Genomic DNA, 23,121 nt, shown 5'->3' with positions numbered 1-23,121 from the left:
GAATGTTCTCCAGCTGCTGGAATAAGAGACATTTCACCTATAGAAACCTGCTTGAATATATTTATATCAACATATATCAGCAGATATTTATATGCCTATGTACACACATGGGTTTGGCTGAGGATTTTTGTGAGATATCACTGGGATCACCTTCAAAAAAAACCCCTCTACAGCAAAACATCTGCACTTGCTATTGCAGCTACAGACACCCAGGAGAGCATAAATTTCCCTGAATAGATGTATTGTTTTACCATTTATTTCCTCACTTCCTCAAAATGCCTGCTCATCTGAATTTCCAATATATGAGCTGTATTTGGTGTGTGCACGGTTCCCCTTCACTACACCAGAGCAGATTAGTGCTCGTTGCCTCTTTCCTTGCTTCTCTTCAGATCGTTACACATGACAAAACAACTGTCCTAATTACAGCAAGTGTTCCCAGCTCTGTCACCGTGACAATTACTGCAATGAGGGCTCAATATCTGCAGCAGACAGTAAAGTATTACTGCAGTTGTGTTTGATAGTGCTCAATTGTCCCCTGGAGGATTCTCCCAGCAGCTTTTGCCGTGGGGCGAGGCTCCCCCCGTGCTTTGCTAACGGGGTTCCAAAGGTGACGCTGGGGGTGACCAGGGTGGGCTGGGGAAGGCGCAGTCTGGGGGTCCAGAGGAGCAGCGGGACACGGGTGGGGTTTTCTGCTCTCACTCACAGCCACAGTGGCTGCACCACACCTCCCCGAGGCCCCAGGGCCCCAGGAGGAATTCTGGAGATACTCCCTCCTTCCCGTGCCCGCACCTGCAGCCTGGCACTGCTGCAGATGGGGTTAAAGACCAGAGCCAAACCCGTCCCCTCCAACACCACATCCCTGTGTCCCTCAGGAGCCTCAGAGCTGCCGGCACAGTGGCTGCGCTGTTCCTGGAGGATTGCTGTGTTTGTTTGTTTGTTTGTTCACATGAGCTCCTCAGCAGCCCCTCAGGGATGGCCCTGCTCTGACAGCCCCTCCCCAGGGATGTTGGACACCTTTAACCCCACTTGTCTCCCCTGTCAGCCCTGCAATCCCAGCTAATCACACGAGGGATTTTAGCTCTTTCCAAAGGCAATATCTTGACCTGCACCACACTCCCTTCATCCTAAGTGATGGAGCTGATGTTCTCTGCATTTATAGTCCATTATGCTCCTGAACTTGATTCACTCAGATGTTCTCCTTTTAAACCCCATAAACAATGCAGAACCAGGAGCTGTGTTACCATCTCACTTGACCAGAAACAGGAAAGCAGAGCCCTAATATTGAATATTGATCATGGAAGGCTAATGCTGCCACAGTTAACTTGGCATGACCTGACCAGTGTACTTAAAGTCTGGATTTCTAATTTTCCTTGGCCGGGGATAAAGCAATATCTTATTTAGCAGATAACATCTTTATTATAAGCATCTTGCACAGCCTTTCCACTTCAGCCACATGGGTTTCTTCTGCACTTGGCATGGATCAATGAAGTCAATATTTCTGACTGCAAAGCTTTGTATGACTTACACATATTTAAAAGGATAAATCCCAATCAACAACTCCTCTGCTTGAACATAACCATTATAATCCTTATCTTTGATCCTTTGGGCTACAGCAAGCAGGGAAAGGAAGGAGTACATCTCTCCAGCGCTCAGGAAATAGTTCTGATGACAGCAGGAGATAAACAACATGGCCTGGCTTTGCTGGCTGGAATTTCTCCAGCAAAACCAGTAAGTGGTGCTACAGTTTCATGAGTCCAAACTGGCCAGCAAGGCCTCAGACTGGTGTGACACCCCCTGAGGCACCAAAATGTGCAAGAGCCCTGCAGCCAAGCTCCTGAGCCTCTCCAGCTCTGAGACTTACAGGGGATTTGTTTCACACAGGGGAAGTCGAAGCACATCAGAAGAATCTCTCCGTGATGATATTCCCATCAAAGGGAGGGGAAGAGGGTCACAGCCACAGCTCCATTTAGCACAACTCAACTTCTTTACCAGAGGAGATGAAGTTCCATAAATCAAGCTGGGGATCTGCCTAAGTTATGTTCAGGGAGTTGGATTTAATCACTCTAAGGCTTGCTTTAGTCCTGTGAATTTCAAATGCTGCAACCAGCCTTTCTTCAGCATATGGAGGCCACAGAAGTTCAAAGCAAGCACATTTCAACAGGAGGGTTTCGCTTTTGAGGGTTAAGTTGTTGGCCAACCCCACATTTTGCTGCTACACCACCAAATCCCACTAATACACATGCAGCTTGTTCTGCCAAAAGAGTGGTTTGAGCAGTGAAGTTTTTACTAATTCCCTAAATGAAATAAGCTTCATCAGCAAAATCACTTTGGTTTAGTACAGCTGAACCTGGGCAGAAGGTTGTACCAACATAGAAGTGCTGTAAAAAAATAAAAGGAATGACAACCCCAACCAAAATTATTGTGCTGACAACAGGTTTTACTGACTTCAGGGCTCCTTTGGAAAAAATTTACCAGAAAAGTCAAGTAGGGAAAAGAGAAAGGCAAACAGGGTGGGAGGGCAGGGAAAAGGATGAAAAAAAGATTCCTTTTGGCCCAGTAGTCAAAGTATTTTCTGAAGTTCTTGCTTTGCTCTGGAAACAGCCAAACAACTTCAAAAGGCGTGTTTGTTTAATTGAGAGATCTCAGAGATCTTTTGATACGGTGCCATGTGTCCCAGTCCTGCTCACCCAGGCAGGGTGAGGTCAGGGAAGCTCCTCCATGGGAAAAGGACACGAGGAGAGGAGCAGGCCCTTGTGCTCAGCCAGGCTTTAATCAGAGCTGAACCCCAAGTGCGTGTTTGCCAAAAGGGGCAGCAGCAGCACGCAGGACAAGCCGCCCTGCTCTGGGTTTGCAGGAGGCAGAGCCACACAAACCCCACTGAGCTCCTTTGTTCAGCCAAGGAGGGAACAAAACTGCAGCAACTGCAACTGCCATTAGTTTTGTTCTTTTTTTCTTTTAAGTGTCTCCATTTCTCATAGAGTTTACACTTTTATAGGCAGAAAAACTTTCTCTTCTGCAGAGAGCTTCCAAAATGGTCTGTGCTAAAGTTATTTCACACATATTACACTGACACTTTCCATACTATGCAAATATCAGCATCTTAACATTGGGGCATCTCCTCAGTATTTGCATTTATAGCAGACTTTGGAAGATTGAGTTATAAAAAAAGAGGCTGTCTTTGAGTCATGCTTAGTCTAAACTGCTCAACGAGGTAACAGTTTGCAAAACTGCAACCATAAACCAGATAGTCCTCGAAAAAAGAAAAAAGAAACAGCAGAGAGAAATAAAATTGTATGGACATCTTGTGCAGAGATTATTTCTTAATGTGTGGATGTAAAGTACTCGGCAGAATGGATGTTCCTGCTGCCTTTGGTTCCCACTGCATTACAAACCATTAGAATAATTTATCACAGAAACCTCAGACCTGAGGGGAGGGAGGGAGGGAGGGAGAAGGGGCTGCAGAGTGAAAGCTCTCTTGACCTAATCTCTGTTCTTATCCCCAGGAATGAATTTCAGTGCTGGAGCTCCAGAGAACTGCAGCAAAAGTGAAAATAATTCTGGTTGATTTTCAACTCCACTTCTTTGGCCTCTCTCTCCCCATTAATTGGGAATTTTGGCAGATCACAGAGCCTATCAAACAGGTTTTGTCACCAGTGTTATTTTGCCTTAACAGGATGTTATGGCCTCAGAAACATTCCTGATGACACCGAAAAGCGTTTCCTCTCTGGTTTAAACACCCAAATGATTGTTGATTGTAAGGACATAACCCAGCAGTGCTCACATGCTGCACAGATCAAGTTTTTTGTAAAGCAGGCTTTTCTCAGAAATTAATTTGTGACAAAGGTTGCCTGAATTGAGTAGGAACTTTTACATCTGTTTCAGGGTCTAAAAACAAAAAGGAAAGGAGAAAAAGAAGAAGAAAGCCACACTGAGCAAAGCATTGCTCAGGCCAGGGTCAGGCACAGCTCTCTGCACAGGGTCCTCTTCCATTAAAAAAAAAAAAAAAAAAAAGTGATTTTTTTTGAGCTATAAATTGCAGAAGAAAGGCAAGGATTTGACAAAGAAAACCAGACTCTGCTTAATTTTAAGGAAATGAACATTTTCAATAAACCTGATAGATCCTAGCCACATGTTGAACATCACGCAGGGCCCTGCTTTTCTATAGCTACAATAAAATAATAAAAAAAGTGCTTTTCTGGAGACCTGTTGCAGACAATGCTCCCTTCTGGCAATGCAGCCCCCGCTCCTGCTCCCTCCCACATGTGGCATGTGCCTCTGTGTGTGTTTGCAGATGCATTTCTCTCATTTTTATTTATTTGCCTCAACGGCGTGGGCAGAAACTGAATCCAGAGATTTTGGCTCCTTTAGCTCTGCAGCTCTTTTATCTCCTTCCTGAGCCTTCCTCACAAGGAGCTGGGATGGTGCAGCCACGAGACTTTGAGTGGAGTTAGGGAAAAAAGAGAAATTCTGAACTTCAGGAGGAGACCCCACTCTGCCCATGCCTTGGGCTGCACCTCAAATATCCCAGGGTGTCATTTCTGAGAGGCTCCAGCTCTGATCCAGGCAACGTCATTTGCAGCAAACTATTAATGGAGAACAATGGCTTGCCCCAAAACTTATTAAAATAGACATCATGAAAAATATCTGGGAATTGAAAAGCAGAAGTGAACCAGTGGTTGTAGAAACAATAAAAAAGGCTTTGAAAATGCCCTAAAGCCAAATACATATTTTCAAAACTGCAAGTTTTACCCATTTTTTTTCTTGGGAGAAAAAAAAATCTCTCTATGACCTTAAGGCACAACAAATATATTAGGCATAGATCATTTCTAAGCGTTTTTGGCTATTGTTAGGAAAACATCAATTTTTGCTGTTTGCAAGTACTTTTTCTGGCCACACACAAACCTCCTGCCTCACCCCAAAACGTCCTTTTGCTTCTTTCCTTGTTCTTAAATGCCACAACTTTTGAAAAACAGCAGTTGCAAATACTCAGGTGTGAGACCAGGGGGATTGTGCAGATGAGCAGCCCCAGGGCTGCACTTGGTGCTCACACAGCCAGGACAGCTGTGACCCATGGGTGGCACCAGCCCCTCTCCAGCCCTGCAAACCCAGGGAGGGCACAGCCAGGCTCCCAGACCTGCTCTCCATCCAGTGCCAACACAGCCACCTGGCTCTGGGCTGCCTTGGAGCATCAGCACAGCAAACCTGCACAGAACACCACGCAGAACTGCCCAAAAAGTTCCTTCTGCATTAACTCCTGCCACAATCACAGTTCTGATTAACAACAGGACGAATAACGGGGGCAGAGTGGCCTGAAAAACACTGAGTTGAAATAAGTGAAAGCCAATTCTTAAATACTTCCAAAGTTCTCAAAATGAGCCACTTCTGGTCCATTTTTCCCCCATCACAGTCATTCATCATTCACCTTTTGGGTTTTAGGGTGAGATTCTCTGTTTTCAGCCAGGCAAGATTTTAGAAGGCACACAGTAAGGGGATCGCTGTGTCTGGGGCTGCTCCTCAGGGCTGGGGTACCCCAAATGTTCCTTCTCCTGCTGGATGGCTCTGGCAGACGCTTTTGCACAAATCTCACCTCAGAAATGCTGGTTCAGCGTGACTTTGATCAGCACCAATCACCTCTGGAAGCTTCTGCTTCCAGCACAGCACATCAGTGCAACAGCTCCATCCCAAAAACCCAACCTGGCTTTTTCCAGGCAAAAATCCTCATGGCTGCTTGCAACAAAAGAGTCAATCACTTCTTCAAAACCATCAACAATCAGGCAGGAGCTGTGCTCCCGCACCCTACACCAACAGATTGATTGGCTCCAGCTTAGAAACCACAACAAAAATACATTAAAACTGCCCAGAAGTCCCATTTAAAATAGAAAACTCGATATCAGAGCTCAGAGTGAGGCTTACCAGGGCTCCCAGCGAGGGCACCAACTCTGTTCTCCACGTGGGAAGCAGGTGCAGGATTTTGGCTCAGCCCTTTGCCCAGCATAAATAAATTCCCCATCACACCCAGAATGTTTAACAGCTGCTCAACAAAAATCAGAGTTTTTTTAAAGGGCTATGTAAGCACGGTAGGGAAAAGCAGCAAAATTCCTAATGGGAGATTCCTTCTGTAAATACCTCTTGGGAAGAGAGTGGAATACAAAGCCTTCAAATGGCCAAAACATAAATAAACTAACACCCTATAACCACTCGAAATTGTCTTTTTAAACATTTTAAATACTGCTGATGAGCTTAAAATGAAAGAAAACATCAGCCTTCCAAGAAAAAATACACTTTTCCAAAACCTGTTTGTCTAATAGAGAAGCTGCTTCTCTAATTAAGCAATTAAGGCTCAGCAAGGCAGACGTTATTATCACATAAAGGTCATTTCAAATGAAGAGGAGCTGAAAAGCACTGTTGTTGGAGAGTTTTGTGAATGATCTCCTTATGATGGGGTGGCTGCTGGTTTGAAGGGAGCTGAGAATTGCTGTGGGAGTGTTTGGAGTGTGTTCAGCTCCCTGGGCACGGCAGGGGCTGCTCCTGGGGCTGGCTCTGCTCCCGCTGCAGCCTCAGCTCCTCATTGCCCTTCCTGGGTGAGTCTCAGAGAGCCAGGCCAGGGAAGCCAGGCTGGGTTCAACCCATGGGAATGACAGGGCAGGGAGTGCAGCACCGAGCTCTGGATCCATCCCCCAGGTGCTGTTAGTGCAGCACCGAGCTCTGGATCCATCCCCCAGGTGCTGTTAGTGCTGAGCAGCCGTGGGGATGCTGGAACCCTAAAATGCAGCAAATCCCTCATTGTTCCACAGAGAGCAAACAGGAAAGGGGATCTGAACGGGTTTAACTGGACCTGATGTGATAATTAATGTCCAGTGAGGGATCTGGGGGAAAGAGGAGGGACAAAACATAAAAACAATTTCCACCTTTATTTTAAGTTCTTTTGACAGATGGGAATATTTTCTGTTATGCTACTTGTGGTTTGGGTAATGAGATTAGGCCTTGCATAGCAGGAAGCAGAATTAACTTTGTTTACTTAAAGTGACACCGTCAGCTTGGAAAATCACATTTCCATCTGAAATGCAGTGCCTACTATCATTACAAATAACCCTTGAGATCATGATGACTAAAGGAGATTAGAGATGAAAAGAACATGTTTCTCCCTCTCTGTCTTTTTATTCTTTTAGATAGACTGGGTTCACACAGTGCAGCTGAGAGCACTCCCTGGAGCAGAGTCCCCACATCTCCTGTGCCCTGACTGCTCAGGGTGCAGGAGGGAGCAGCAGGCTGGGGCTGAGAGCCCAGCTGGTCTCTGGCATCCTGCAAAAACACCTCCCTAAAGGCAATTGGTGTGGCAGGAAAAAAAAAAATCCAACATAACAGCACTTTAAAATGCTTAACATTGGGTATACACCAAAATTAAAATTACAAAAAAATGAAGACTGGAATTTGTAGAATCTGGCTGATTATAAAAGTCCCTTAGCATTGGCATCTGAGTGACTTCCATTGAAGGGCTCTACAAACCTGGGTGTCACCAGCTGCTGCATCGCACACAGGGGACAGGCTGTATCCTTGGGGAGCCAGGGAGAAGAGGGAAAGGTTTTACAACAGGATATTTCCTCCAGAGCCAGCTGAAGCACTGGGATGGGCATGTGCTAAACGAGCAGGCTTGCACACCCACCAGGGAAAACTGACAGGGGAAGGGGTGTCCTGAGTCCTCCCTGCTGTTCCTGCAAAACCCATCGTGGATGGGTGGCAATCACCACAGAGAGCTGGTGATGAGCACCCGGGGCTGTTCCTGGTGCTTCTCCCTCCTGTGGCAGCCACAGACTTGTCCTGGTGGTGTTGCTGTGCTGTGACCTTGGCAGTGCTCTCCCAGCGAGGAAATTCCTCCTCTCTGGCACAGCCACTGCTGCTTCACGTCAGCAAGAGTGACAGGTAAAGAGAAAAATCTGGGCCCAGCACAGAGATGGATCCAAAATACATAAATAACCAATTAAGAGAAAATATTAATAAAAATATTGTAACAGATCCCAATCTGCTGCTGAGTACCAATTGCCAGTAATAATCTCTATGGTAACTGAACCCTCTTTGGCCTCTCTCTGTATGCAACTAGTGTTTTATGTTTTGGTTTTTTTTTTTCCCTTCCCCTATTTTCATGGAAAGTTTTCAAAACTGGTTTAAATATTATGATATTTTCCTCTTCAAGTGCTAACTGGGAGAAGTACTGACTCTGTGTCAGTCTCTAAGCAGATTTTCCCTTCCTTTCGTGACTGCCTCAGAGGTGACTTTTGGGAGGCCACTGACTGGAAGTTGTGTTCAGACACAAAACAGGTGAGGGAGGTTTTCCAAATCTAAGAGGTTAAAATATTGCCCAGGAACAGATAAACTGAGTGGGAAGAAAGAAAAAATACACTATGTAAAGATGTTGCTTTCAGTAGCTAGGGAAACTCTGCCTTATTTTGGTATTTTTTATTGTTTCCTGGCTGCACTTGGCTCTTCTCACCAGCTGCTCTCCTGCCATCCCAGCAGCATTTCTGAGCTCTGGGTGTTCCCCTTTCCCAGCCTGCTCCTGCTTTGGCTGCTGCATCCAAAGGAAGGCATCACCTTTGGGAGCAGCAGCACTCAGCAAATATTTGCTGTGTTCCATCACAGATGAGCAGGAAGGTTTGAAGGGAGGACACACAGAATCCTGTGGAAACTGTTCCCATGTGCACCTGTAACAGCCCAGGGTTCTACTCAACTTCTCCTCACTACAGCACAAATAATTACAACATGATTTTACAGTGGAAGTGTCAGACCTTTATTCAGTCTGGCTTTTTTAATTGTGACTCTGTTATGGCAAAAGATCCCAAATGAGAGAGTCTGGAATTAGATGTGACCTGTGAGTGAAGAGATGATCTTGGATTCCATTTTGAAAGATTTCAGAAAGGGCCATGTGAGCAGTGCTCTCTCTTTGCCTTTAAAGCTGAGGTTTCTCTTTAGAGACAAATAACATTTAGGTGCTGAAGGATTGTGTAAAATCCCTGTGGAAGTTCATGTTTGGAAGTGCTGCATAAATCAGAGTCATTCTGCAGCTCTTTCTCCTTTACACAACAGCCCAAACCAAGACCTTGGAGCTGAAGTTGTGTAGTGGTCTGAAAAGATGGAGCTGGATTCAGATCCAGATCTGAATTTCCTAGTGGTTGCCTGTCTTCCATCTGTTTGTATTTGGATGTCTCTTAGGATATAAGCAGCAGTTCTGGAGTGTCACACATGAATAAAGTGGATAATTATAAAATTAAAAGATATAACGTGCTTCTAAGGGAGATAAGACTACAATTAAAGAGTATAAACAAAGCTGAGTCTGATGTTCAGACTGATATATTTATTCATTAAATGTAATAACATAAACAAGACTATTAACTGTCATATTTTAATGATACTGTACCCTGCAAAACGTACTCAGGAAAAAGTCCTATTGACTTCAATAGCAATGCCACATAAATTTAAATCATGGCTGCAGTAAAACAAAATGTCATCGTTCTTACTGAAGATTATTTGCTGTAAATATCCCAAAATGTTAAAAAAACACAAACCTGTAACTCACTGAACTGAGGTTGAGCTCCAATGTTTTATCTGTAAATCTGAAGGAAGCCAGTAGGCAATGCAGAAACCTGTTCCCCAGATAACTGAAATTCACTATTCCCACGAGGGGAAAGCAGCCAGGCAAAGCTGCTGTCTATCCCATGTCTTTCTGGAAAACACTGGACATATTTTTGCCCAGGAGATGGCAAAAATTGGGCAAATGTCACTTCATATCAGCAGTGTTAAGATCAGATTCTGACCTTTTTAAATATTGTTAACAGTCAGCAAGAGAGGAAGCCTTACAGCAAAAATTTCTCTCTGGAAAATATGCAATAACTTGCTTGGGGTATGTAAAAAGCCAGTCTGGAAGGAGAAAAAGGGTTTCAAGAATTCTCCCTTGCTGCAACAGCATCAGTGCCAAGAAGATGTAAAATGGGACCGCATGGAGTCACAACAATCCATCCCCCTTTGCATCCCCTGCTCGTGCAGGGCACCAGGCAGGGCAGAGGCAGCTCTGGTGTGAGCAGCACAAACAGAGGTGACCTTCCAAGGGGCCTCAGCCCAAATCTGTGACCTGCACTGAACTGTGAATGATGATGTCAAACGTTTGCTCGCAGAATTAAATTCCCTGGCGTTCGCCGCACGCTCAGCGTCACTTGAAGTGCCGAGAAAACAGCGCTCACTGTGCCATGACAAAGGCCATTGGTTGCCTCTTTACTGAGCCTGATACATATGGTGAAAACATATTGACTAATTACTTGCCATTTTCAAAAACTGAAACCACTCCAAAGCCAGGCCCAGGATAATAGAACAAGATAGAGAGTGGGGAATAAGGACTGGGAGAGCAGGGAGGGGGAAGAGCCCAACTCTGTGACTGCTCATCCCTTATTCAACATCTGCTTTGAAATATGCAGAGGAACAACATCTCCCTGCTCCAAACTGCTTAATGAAAATGGAAATTAATGCACCTGATTAGTACAGCTGTTCAAAACAGAGGCTGGCTGAAGTTCACAGACAGAATCAGACCCAGCCTGCTCCCACAGGAGCACACAAGGCTGAGATTCAGCTCTGTGGTCTCAGTTTCCCAGTTTTCCAGGGCTCTGGGAAGGATTCTTTCAGAATTCTTTCCAGGATTCTCTCTCCAGAGAGGCAGCAGAGCCCTGGGCCGTGGTGATGAAGCACTTTGAAGGAGATGGATTGAAGGGGTCGGTGTGGAGAGCGAGTCACTGAGACACAATTCCCATTCTGGCTTTCCAAGCACCAGCAGTCGCTCCCAGCACAGCCTTCACAGGAGCCTTTTTAGTGCCACCTCACTGCCAGCACCTCGGAGCCCTGACAAACCAGTCCACTCAGCTGATGAGGAATCCTCCCTAAGTAGTGGGATGAACGTTTGACAAGTTAATTTCAAGGTAGCTCATGGAGTAGAAGCAACGGAGAGCTACACAACTGTAAAAAAAGAGAAATGTTGCTGGATAAATTCTGCCAGTAATGGATGTGTTACAGAAAATACACTTAAAATTCAAGCTCTTTGTATGAGAAGACAGGCTCTTTGGTTTCCAAGTAGGAATTGTGAGGGCTCGCTGGAGCTGGGGTTAACAGGAGTACAATTACTGCTATTACAGTTTTATGATTATGAAACTTATGCTCCTGTATCCCCAATTTAGAAATAATAGGAAATGCTACATATGACTTTTATAAAATCAAGACAATTTATATAGGAGAAAAAAAATCAATAATTATTCCCTTTTATTTTTCCTTTAAATCATCCAGATAATAGAAATCAGAGACCTGAATAGGATGCCTGAAGTTAATGGCATTATTAGACAGAGAAAAAAGAAAGAGTGATCAAAAGTTTGACCCATTTACCAAAAAGTTCACAGTCTGTAGAATCTCGCTATTCTACCAGTTGTTATTTTTTTTAATTCCAGATAACTCTCAAACCATGTTTGGAGGTTAGATGTAGTCTTAAGCAGAGACTCAGAGCAATTCTCTATTACATTTCTATTATATGAGAGAGAGTTGCTATTTTAGAAAGACATAGATAATCTGATGAGAGAGAGTTGCTATTTTAGAAAGACATAGATAATCTGATATCTTCCATAAAAGTTTCAGAAGTTTCATTTTCCAGCTTATAAACTAAAAATAAAACGCTTGAAATGATTGATTTTCCTTTAAGGCAACTGTGGAGCCTGAGTTGATAACACCACTGGTCAAGTCCTAGTAAAACTCCTGGAAGAATTCCCAGCATTTTGAACAGGACCAGATATTGTTCATATTGTTTTTCATTCCTGTTCTAAGGTAAAAACTTGGGTAGATCATCACAATTTTGCCCCCTTTGCATAGATATGAAGGTTTAACAGACAGGCTGTTCTCCAGGGAGTGGGGAGAACTTTGTTCCACTGACTTTTTAACAGGAGTTTGCAAACCTTCAAATCCTGCAGGTGTGAAAGCTGCTTTCCCTGCTCTGCTGGAGCTCCACCTCAACTTTCCCCAGAAGCCTGGGGAAACAGCTCCATTCTGAATAAAAGCAATGAACAGAAATCCTCTTTTTCCCCCCCATTTTGTTCAAGTCATTCCCCGGGCAGTGGAGCCTTCCCTGGGCAGCTGAGGAGCCGCTCCCTCTGTCCTGGGGGAGCAGGAGTGGTCCATCCATAGGTAATAACAACTTCTTTAACGCCTTTATTCTTTCCAAACAGGTTTTTTTAAACTTCCTGGCAGTTTCGCAGCAGTGTGCACCCTGATGGAGCCCTGAGTGCCGTGCAGGAGAGAAAAGGGAGCTGGGATGACACGCAGGAAGTTCCTTTGGACGCTTTGTTCCCTCCTGGAGCATCCACAATTTTCATGATGTTTAATCCTTAGTACAGCCTTCACTGCCTTGTCTGCAAAACTGCTCAGTGCAGCCAGCCCAGGGAGTGCCTGCCATGCCTGAGAGTGGCACACAATGGGCTGGGAATGCCCGAGATGCTTCCTGCTCCTGCTTTTCCTATCGCTGAGCAGAACCCATCACTCGTGTCACAAGCAGGGGCTGGGAGGAAAGGCCAGTGCATTAAGACAGCACATAATTGTCATCTCTGAGTTTCTGACATTAATCGTTTTACTTAAAGGAGCCAGTGGAATGTTTTGGGTTTTTTGGTTGCCCCCACCTCAAGTGACAACACCCAGGAGATAGTCTGGGTAAAAAAAAAATTATAAAAATAAATTTAAAAAAAAAGACTCAAAATTTTTTGCTAATTAAAAGTAATGTGTTTTCCCATTTTTTGGCAATTTGATAACACAAAACACTTACTTGGGGGCCACAGGGGGAAACAAACTGAGACGGATAAAAAATGTTTTGTGTTCATCCAAGCAAGACTATGTTAATGCACATTATCCCATTAATGCACATCAACATCGGGAATAAGCGCGCCAATGCAAGCAAGAAGCATACACTTATCATCATTTGATAACATGTTTAATGACAGATTGACGGTTGATTTGCAAATGTGAACTGGCATCAATGTTGCTAACTTCAGCTTCTGCCGCCTCCTCTGCTATGCCAGCATATTTATGTGCATAATTTGATTTCGCAGCCACACTGTTAGTACATTTTTAATATTAACTATGCAAGAACAGACAGCCGAACTTAAGTTGCACTGATGGTTTGAGTTCATTAGATTGAAAAAGATGGGCAATGCTGACAAAGATGGAGATGGCAGCACAACATCAAAGAGGCAACACTTAACAAACACACTCCATTTTGAACAAACCGAACTAACACATTTCATGTTGTCGGCTGCAGCAGAGCCCTTATGTACAACAGCAAGGAAAAAATATGCTCCTGCCCTGGGCATGCTGACAGCAGCTCTGTGAGCAGCTCAGCATGCCCCTGGCCACAGGGCTGGGAGATATTTCACTCATCCTCTGCAGGTAAAGGGCTGATTCTGAGCTGATGGCCCAGTGACAGCAGCAGAACTCGGAGCTGGAGTCGCTCCTGATTTACTCTGGGGCGAGGCAGAGCCCGTCCCCATCTCCTCCCAGCAGTGCCTTTCCACACCTGGCATTCTTTATGATGAATAATAAAGGGATTTGGCTGAGAGCTCTTGCACGAGCAGAACTGAAGTTCAGAGCCCCAGGGCCTCAGGTGGGATGTCCTTCCCGTGCCATGGACACTCCTGGTGCTGCCTCTCCTTTGGTGATCCTGGGCAATTCAGTTCTGCTCTGGAGAGAACACGTAGCAGCGAGCTGGGAGGAGAATATTTCATCCTCTGCTCACATTAATGTCTGAGCATATACTGCATCTAGTATGAATTTGCTTGTTGTGCTGCAATATATAATAAATTCCAGGCAGTAGCTTTATGGTGCACGTTGCAATTTTCAATTTTATGCTACAAAGTGACCATCCGCGGGATTCTGACCGTATAACCCGAGCCACTCCGTGCAGATGTAACATCAGCACCTCTGAAGCACAGCCAAACCATGATTTAGACTCACAATTAGATGGACCAGGTCCTCAACAACTCTCAGCTGCCTGAATTACTGCTGAACAGCCTAATAAACATATAGCACATAAGCCCCTGCTCTGCAGAGCTTTTAAGAATGTTCTGAAGTTTGTCCCTAATCAGCAAAGCAACTCTTACAGTTGCTGTTACTCAGAGATTACTCCTGGACCAGAATCCTGTGGTGCTTGGACCCCCACGGAGTACTGGACAAGGCCAGGGTCATTAGGAAGCTGTGACTGAATAATCAGCATGAAGTGTTGATTACTGAATTTAATCCTGGAGACACTTGCCAGGGTGGGACACCGAGTAAGGGAGCAGGAAAGGACCTTCATCAATCTTGCCCAGGCAGCAGCAGGAGGATTCCTGGTACCCCTGTCCTGCTGGCAGCTCCTGAGCAAATGCCTCCTGCCAGGGTGCTGCCCTGCTCTGGCTGGAAAAGCTGCTTCTTTTATTCTTTTATTGTCTGCTGTGAAAGAAACTTGAGGCTTTCATTTCAGTAAAACCTCTTGTGGAGGTCTGTGCTCTTTCTGCACAGAGACCTGCATTGCAGGGAGAACTAATCCAGATTCCTGGGCATTGGGCTCAAGAAGCTGCTAAGCAGCTGCAGTGGCTGGCACTGCACAGACCCCCAAAACCAGGAATATGTGAGCAATACCCTGGACACCCCTGGCACGTGTGTACTTGGCTGCTTTTGAATCTCTTGGTGTACTGGGGTCTGACTCCCACAGCAGACTGTGAAGGTGCTGCACTGAGTGCAAGAGGATCTCCAGAAAGGCACCAAATCATTTCCACCAACACAGGGCACCAGGCAGATCCTGCTCATCCTAGTGAGGACACAAGAGATCTTGGGAGCTTTCTGAAGAGTGAAAGAACTAGAAAAAAATAAAGGAAAAAAAGGGCCAGCGGAGATATGTGTAAGAATGAGGCCATGCTCAGTTTATTTTGTTGTCTTTTCAGATAACACCAGATTATCAGTGGGCGGCTCAGAGAGGCACAGGAGCAGCAGGGTGAGCCCTGAGAGCTGAGCAGCAGAGGAGGAGCTGGCCAGCCCCTCCCCAGCTCGATAGCTGTCCTGTTAACAGCCTGGGGCTGCCTCCTCCTCACCTGGGCTGCAGCCACAACTGGGATAAAGCAATGGGAATAAACCTCATCCCAGGGGCAGCAGCTGGGGAATAAAGCTCATCCCAGGGACTGGGTCACTGCTCGCTCAGGGGGGTGGCACAGCCACAGGGACAAGGACAAGAGCTGTGTGCAGCTGTGGGGAGGCTGCCCAGCCCAGCCCTGTCCCACACCACCCTGATGTGCTGCTGGCACTGCAGGGAGGGCTCTGCAGGAGCTCCCAGCTCTGCATTCTCCCTCAGGACTGCCCCGGCTGCTGCTGTGCCTGAGCACTGCCTGTGGGAGCTGCACAGGACAGTGAGAGGGTGACACTGTGCAGGGACCATTCCTTTTCTCAAGTCACAATTATCTCTGCTACCACATTTGTGTCCTCGCTCTCGTCTCCATTTAAGTAAGTTACAATTCTCCCACTCTTGTTACTGAGTAGATGCAGATGCCACTTTGTTCCGTGTGATTTATAGCCAGTAGCTAATGTTCAGTTATAATTCCCCATTTTAGACATGAAAAATAGCCTGTAATGCTCAACACAAGGGCCTCTCAACAATGATATATAATTTAAAAATTAACACGAGGACAGAGGAGCCACGGGATTTTGAACTAGGGACTCTCTCATTCAAAGGTTAAATCTCTACAAGGTGAGCTAAAGGAATTAGTTGAGTTATTAAGTAAATGCCTCTGTTCTATTTTCCCAGCACATTAGCTGTTGCAGCCTTTTCCAGTTCAGTTGTGTTCCGCCCCAGCATGCTCAAAGTGCAAATGCTCGTGGCACTGTGTTCACACATTTGCTTTTTTTCAATGTCAAACAAACTGGAGCTGTTCAGAGCCAAAGGTCAAAGTGGAGGGTCCTTAAGGAAATCTCCTGGGAAATGATGTGATTGCTCTCATGTCTTTATTGTGTATAAAATCAGGCTTCATACGTGGCTTGTCCTTTCCAAGCATCTTAAAGCTATAAATGAGTCATGACTCATTCTTGCAACACCTAAGTTATGTAAGTGGTCCTGCTAATTTACTGGAATATCTTGAATAACTAATCATTTCCAGGATCAAACTCTGAGGCCTTGGAAACCTCTGAGCTCTGAAGAGCTCCTTTAGACACAGAGATGTTCAATCCCAACCTCACACGATGAGGCAAAAGCAGAACAGGGGACAGCACCTGCATCACCCGACTGGCTCTGCCAAACTCCAGCCATCAACCCCTCTTTGGGCAAATTCAGCAACTCAGAAACCCAGGGAGTGTGGACAGGGAAAAGAGCTTGGCTCTGGAGAGGTTTGGGAGGTGGCATTCCTCTCCTGCCTGCTTTCTGTTCCCACTGAGGTGCGGCTCATCTCCTCGGCGTCTCCTGCTGCACTTTGCTTAATGGTCTCGCTCCAGCATCAAATATTGTATTTACGGATTACAAATTTATTGACATTTGACATTTGCATCAGCTTTCACCTGATCAACAGGAGCTCTGGCTGCCAAAGGGAGTTATTATGGAAGATTTCAACAGCCATGGGAATGCCAAAAATGTCATTAAATCATATCAGAAAAACAATGTGTTCATAGCATTCATACATTTAGTCTTGCCAGTAAATCTTCTGCTTGATGCTTGGACCACCTACTGATGATACTCAAAGAAAAGGAGAAACAGGGAGAATCGAAGAGATGAATTAAATTAAAACCAAATGACATGACGCCTGGCACAGTGGGATCTTTAATTTTCTACTCTATGAATCCAGAATAAGCAAAAAAAAGCAAAACAAAGCACAGTGGCTTGACTTTCTCTGAGTGAATTCCCTCCATACAGGCAGGGCTTAACTAAATAATCCTGAGTAATGTGTGCACCCCACATTATTGCATGAGATTTGTATGTGGGAGGTGCAGGATTCAGAAAACATATGGCACATGGAAAACAAATGACAGGGTGTGCATTTACACTCGTGCTGGCTATACTTATCACTCTTGTTGATATTTTTTTCCAGACATGAAATATGAATGTAGGAACTTTCACCTTAATCTCGTCGGAAAAATATCCAGAGTTATTTTTTTGGTGCATTTGTGATTTACAGGAGGCCACCACATAATTCCTGGGAGTACAGACAATGTTATAAAAAACACGGATCAAATAAACACAATTACCTCCCTCATCGTTTTTTCCTTGGATGACAAACCTGGGTCTTGCACCATGAGAAGAGCAAGGCCAGCAGATTAGGGCTCCATGGAATTAGGGAGGGAATGAGTGGCTGGCCTGGGAGCCCACCCACAGCCTGTCTGTGCCTGACCAGGGTAGGGTGAGCTCCAATGGAGGCTGATCCTGAGCTGAGCAAGCATAGAGGAAGTTGAGTTTGAGTTTGCCCTTTGAGTTGTCTGGTGGAAGAGCAGCGTGTTCATCTCACACAAACACAGGCAGACACAGGCCATGGTGATATCCCAGAGGGAGGGAATTTTCTGTGCTGTGCCTGGGGATGTAGATGGAGAGTGGGGAAAAGGAAATGGCAGTGTCTTTAATGGAAGGGGAGTGGGCAGCCATGAGGACACAGTTCCAGTGGAGATAGGGGCCAGCAGCTTGTCTTGGCCCCCCAAAAGAGTTGGTGTGGTGTGGCCACTGCTGTGCTTGGAGCACTGGCAGCAGAGTGGAATGAAGAGTGGCAAAGGCACTCAGGGAATGGGGCAGAGATGTTCTCCCAAGCCTTGGCTGGAAGCAGGACAGAGATGGAGCTGGATGGAGATATTGGTGGACATATTATTCACCTGAAGGTTATTACAATGCAGAAACCACTTTTTTTTTGATGGGTAGCCACAGCAGGGCACCACTGAATGGGCTGGGACAGACACCCCCAGGTTACCTTGTGGTACAGTCTTGGGGGAGAATCAGAAATGGGGAGTGTTGGTGAGTTTTCATTAAATGACTGAAGCCAGCAGTTTCCCATTGGAGTTGGAACAGGTCTCCCAGAGGAGAGGACAGACCCACCCTGTCTGCAGGGAGCATCCATTGGCTCTGAGCCCTGGGATCCTCTGCAGTTCAGGCTCCCCAAAGGAGGAATCCCTTCTCCTTCCTCCACACCCCCTCTGCTGTGGAACAGCACAGAGCAAACAGTCCTGGTGGCCTGAGGACAGGCTGGTGAAGGGAGGCAGAACCTGCACAGAGCACTCTGAGCTTGGTCTGACACAGCTGCTGCAGGAGGAGGAGTGCAGGGGAACAACCACATCAAAGCCACTCCAGCCACCTCTCCTTTCCTTTCAAAAATGTCACTGCAGCACCCTCCGCGTTCTGAAACAATGTTTATCATTGTTCTTCGATTGTCTGGGACAATAAATGGTTAGAAATGAGCATATATCACCAGGAAATCTCTGCCTGCCCCTTCCCCCAAGCAGTGTCATAAAAACGTACAAATTCACATTAATAATGAAGTGCATTTCCCCGAGAAGCCACTGTGTATCTCAGGGAGAGCAGGCAAGGTGGCAGTTGCTGCAGAGTTTCCTATTAAAGAGCAGAGCAAATACTCATAAATCTGATGAGGGGCCAAAGCACATGTTAGGGCTGTCTCCCTCTTAATGGAACCTTTTCTGAAATGAAAAAAATATATATCTTGATACATTCAGGGTATTCATTAGACATGACAACCTCCTCCACTCCCCATGGCTCCCTCCCCCTCCTGCTTGGGCTGACCCCCGGCAGAAGAGCCGAGTGCTGCCAGGGAGGGATTTTGGAGGGGAGGAGGAATGTTTGCTTTTAATAAAGGGATTGTGTAAATTCACTACGATGGGCAAGCTCCCTCGTGGCCCCTGCATCCCTCCTTCCCTCACTGCAGCCATTCCCGTGGTGTGCCCCTCCTGGGTGATCTGCCATTCCCACAGCCTGTCTGTCTGTCTGTCCATCCAGGGGATGGGAGCACACAGAGCCATTCCCACAGCCTGTCTCTCTGTCCATCCAAAGAATGGGAGCTCACAGAGCCATTCCCCACAGCCTGTCTGCCTGTCCATCCGGTGGATGGGAGCACAGAGAGCCATTCCCACAGCCTGTCTGTCTGTCCATCCAGGGAACGGGAGCACACAGGATCCCTCTGGCAGGAGACCTCTCCTGCCCCTCACACCTTGGGGGGCTCGGCCCCAGGATTCTCCAGGCAGGGGAGGCAGCAGGGTTGGGATCAGCCCTTGGGCTCTCTCAGGGCTGGGGTTTTGCTGCCTGGTGTTGTGTTTGGTGTTATCCCAGCTGGACACCCAGGGGAGGGTGAGATGCTCTTGCAGAAGAACCACAGTCCCACGGAAGCCAGGGCTCTGTGATTGGTGTGTCCCACCCCATTCCCCTCTGGCAGGGAGCTGCAAATGCTGCTTGCATTTCTGTGGAAGCCAGTGAAAGGCCTGATCTCTCCTCTCAACATACCCTGCCTGGATGCACAAACACACCCAGCTCCAAACTGAGGTGGGAAGAGACAGCAGAATGAGGCCTGAAGACTACAGCTTAATAATCATGAATTATCTGTTCATTATCCCAATAAATAGTGAAAAATCTCTTCCTCCTTTCCTCCTCCCATAAAGCTGTATCTATAATTTTCCTCATTTTCCATCTGTGCTCCATCATATTTGCACTGAGTGATCATCCTGCTAAATTACATTATTTTTATTGAAAGGTGCTTTGGAGGGCTGGATACTGTTCATGTCTATTCCTTGTTATTGATCTTTGTGATCCCATTGCCGAGGTGTAAAATATATAAATAAGGCTCAGGTACCCTTCCTTTGAAATCTCACCTGGTAGAAATGTTCTGCTATAGATTATGAAGGCTGTAGCATTTAATAATATCAGGCACAGCAAGGAGAAGGCAGGATTTTGATGTCCTTATGAATAGTGAATGCTGGAGGAGGCTGGCACTGTTCAAGGTCAGTTAGAATCTGCTCCAAAGTTGCTGTTTCTTTGTGAGCAGAGGAGTTTCTGCCTTGGAACTGCCACATGCAATGTGTTTGTACAGAGCCCAGGAACAATGGGGGTTGACCCAGCAGGTTGGAAGCTCAAATGCAATGGTAAATAATACTGATCTTAATAGCAACCTGTAAAACCTGTAAAACCTCCCCAAAAAGCCAGGAAATCTGCACAGATCCATCGGTGCTGCCACGGCCTGATGGATCATCTGGCCTGGCCCTGCTCTCAGGGAAGCCAAGAACACACCGATATTGGGTTTACAAGGATGATGGCTAGATTGAAAAAATGCTATCCAAGAAAAAATGTTCAATTAAAAAAATAAATCTGGATCTACCACTTCAGGTAAACAGTGATAAATTTCAAAGGATTAAGAGAACCGAGGCTTCAGCAGGACAGGATTATTTTGAGGGAGGGCTGATGGTTTGGAGGGAGTTCCTTGCTTCAGCAAAAAGGCCAAGCTGTTTCTTTTCCTAGCTCTGTCTCCTCTCATTTGATTTTACCCTGTTTATCCTAACAAAAATCTATTTTAAAATGGAACTTCCCCACAGACTTTTTTTGCCATTGAGAACCATCATTTTCCAAAAAGACATTGTCAGGTGAATGCCATTTGAATGGAATTATCAAGACTTCCACGGGATGAACCCTCTTTTTCTGGCTGATGGCATGGGGAGCAGAACCCTTGGTAAATTCTGCTTACAAAATTGTGGTGACACCACTGCAGGCAGGCACATCCCAGCATGTCTGATTCTCCTGGAAGGATCTCTCAGCTTCTAATATTTGTTGCTAAGAAGAAATGAAAGTTGAAGAGCAAGCTGAATTCCCTAAAATAGAATTTTGTACCACTGATTCACGCAATTGTCCTTGACCATGTAACAGCCATGTTGGCTAAGAGTGGAACATGATCAGAGCAGCTCCTCCTGCTTCAGAGGGATGAGAAAATAAAATCCAGAGAAGAAAAAAATCTTCTATTTTGGTATACTTAACACATACAGTTATCTACATGTCCTATATATCATTTAACAAATTGCTTTGCAATTCTTACAGGGCGTGGTATAATGACTGATTTAAAATCACTGCATTGCTTAAACTGCATTGTTCTTCATCAAGTTGAGTCATTTTTATGTGAAGTGTCAAGCTCTCTAACAAATAACTGCTGCCAGACAAATCAAGTTCCTCATCTTAAAGCTACGGCTAAATAGTTTATAGCTTTAATCTGCTCACTGAGGTGTGCAGTCTATGACAGTAATTATAAATGCAAGGAGAAATTATAGCTGAATGCTTTAACTGCATTAGGAGCCATTTGATGAACAATCATGATTGCCTGCTCATTTTCAACAATAGAGGGCAAGTTAGTGTCAGTGCATTAGAGGATTTTCAGTTCTGCTCTGCTCTTTCTTCCATTTACCACAGAATGTCAGTTGTCTCCTATAAAGTAGAAAAAAAAGCGCCGCAGAAGCTTTAAACTTGATGGTTAAAAAAAGACAAAGGAGGAAACAGAGAGAAAAACTGTTTATCGTTGTGACTTTTTTTTTTTTTTTTGTTTTGCACAGCCTTACTTTCAAATTAGTTCATCTCAGGTAGCTGCCTGTTCACTTATCAGGGTCTTTTGAAACAGAAATCTCCCCAGTCAGGTTGGGTAATTTGACTTTATGGAGATTTATTTCTATCAGAAGTTGTAGCCAAGGCCACAGAGAGCCTCAGTTAGTGACCAGTTCCAAGCCAATCCCACCTGGCTCTAAAGTGAGGAATACAATTCTGCCTTGCCTTTTTCCTCAGAACAACATAAAAATTCTAATTCAGTTGAAGAAATGAACAAATGTTCTTCAAGGTACAAGTCAACATACAAATTACTTCTAATTAAAGCCATGTTTCCTAATGTTCATGGGTTTTTCTATGAAGAATAGCAATAAAAACAAATTTGAAGTGGGTTAAATGAAAGAGAATAGAGATGTCTGATTGTTGTATATTACACATAATCTTACTTTATATTACTAAACCCATATCACTTAGAAGAATTCAGGAAAACACCAAAGATGACTATAAAAGAGATATATATATCTTTTTACATTTAAGAAGAATTTATAGCAAATTTCTTATAAACAGCCTCACAGAGGTCTTAAAAATAAATCTATACCCATAACACATTTTTCTACAGTACTAACCTAGATTATTCATTTATATTTTTAATGATAGCTAACATTTGACAATATAAGCTCTACTAGTAAATGCCATTGAAATATAAAGTACTTTATGTATCTCTATACTTCAAGTATTCTTTCCACTGTTTTATTTCCATTTATTTCAATCTATAGTCTCTATTTTTATGCCTATTTCACTGCAATATTGCCTGCAAGAAGGAAACATAAATGCATGTGTGTGTTTTAAGGATCTCAGCTTTATATTTCTCCTTTCTAAATACTCTGCTCTCCTCTGTTATTATTCAAATGTATACTGGATCTTAAAAATAACATGGTAAGAGTAAGTAAACTCTGAAAATCCCTGTTATTTGATTTAGTCTCCTTGCAGATTTCTGAAGAATCCATATGAATAAACTCAGGCCTCCCCACTCCCAACCTCGTCAGAACTTCAGGGAGGCTTTCGGCTCCGAAACTGTAATAAAATCTTTACAATGCCATCCCAAATACCCCATCATTTCAGACAATTTGTGCTATCATGCATACCAACTGAAATTATAGCTCCAGATAACAGTGCTATCACTCTGTCATTGCAATTTAAATATATTTTTTCAAAGGTAAGATACAACCTGCATCTTGATATAAATTAGAAATGGATGAGTATTACGAGGACAGCAATTTCTCGGCATCCAGAGGCAGGAAGGACAGTCCCTTATTTATGTAGTTACACATCACCTGAATAATATGTCTCCGTGCAGGTTATTACAATGCAGAAACCACTTTTTTTTTTCCCCTTGGAGATTTTTTTTTCTCCCCTTTTGTATTTGTTCCTCCAATCCTCAGCAACAGTAATGTGTTTACAAAGGTGGGTGTTTGGTTTGCCTCTGAGTAATAGCACGGTGCTTTCAAGACCAAATCTGAAACATTTGTCACACATTAAGC

General features: G+C 44.7%; 1 protein-coding gene across 3 annotated transcripts in view; it reads right to left on the bottom strand.

Moving 5' to 3' along the window:
- TSHZ2 (teashirt zinc finger homeobox 2) overlaps positions 1 to 23,121 on the bottom strand; it is a 204,482-nt gene that overhangs the window by 48,608 nt on the left and 132,753 nt on the right. The gene's annotated exons all lie outside the window — the stretch shown is intronic.

Source organism: Melozone crissalis, unplaced genomic scaffold, assembly GCF_028551555.1.
Source record: "Melozone crissalis strain CALT ecotype California unplaced genomic scaffold, PUWL_Pcris_2 ptg000017l_1, whole genome shotgun sequence".
Taxonomy (NCBI): domain Eukaryota; kingdom Metazoa; phylum Chordata; class Aves; order Passeriformes; family Passerellidae; genus Melozone; species Melozone crissalis.
The sequence above is the reverse complement of the archived record's forward strand: the minus strand, read 5'-3'. Positions and strand labels throughout refer to the sequence as shown.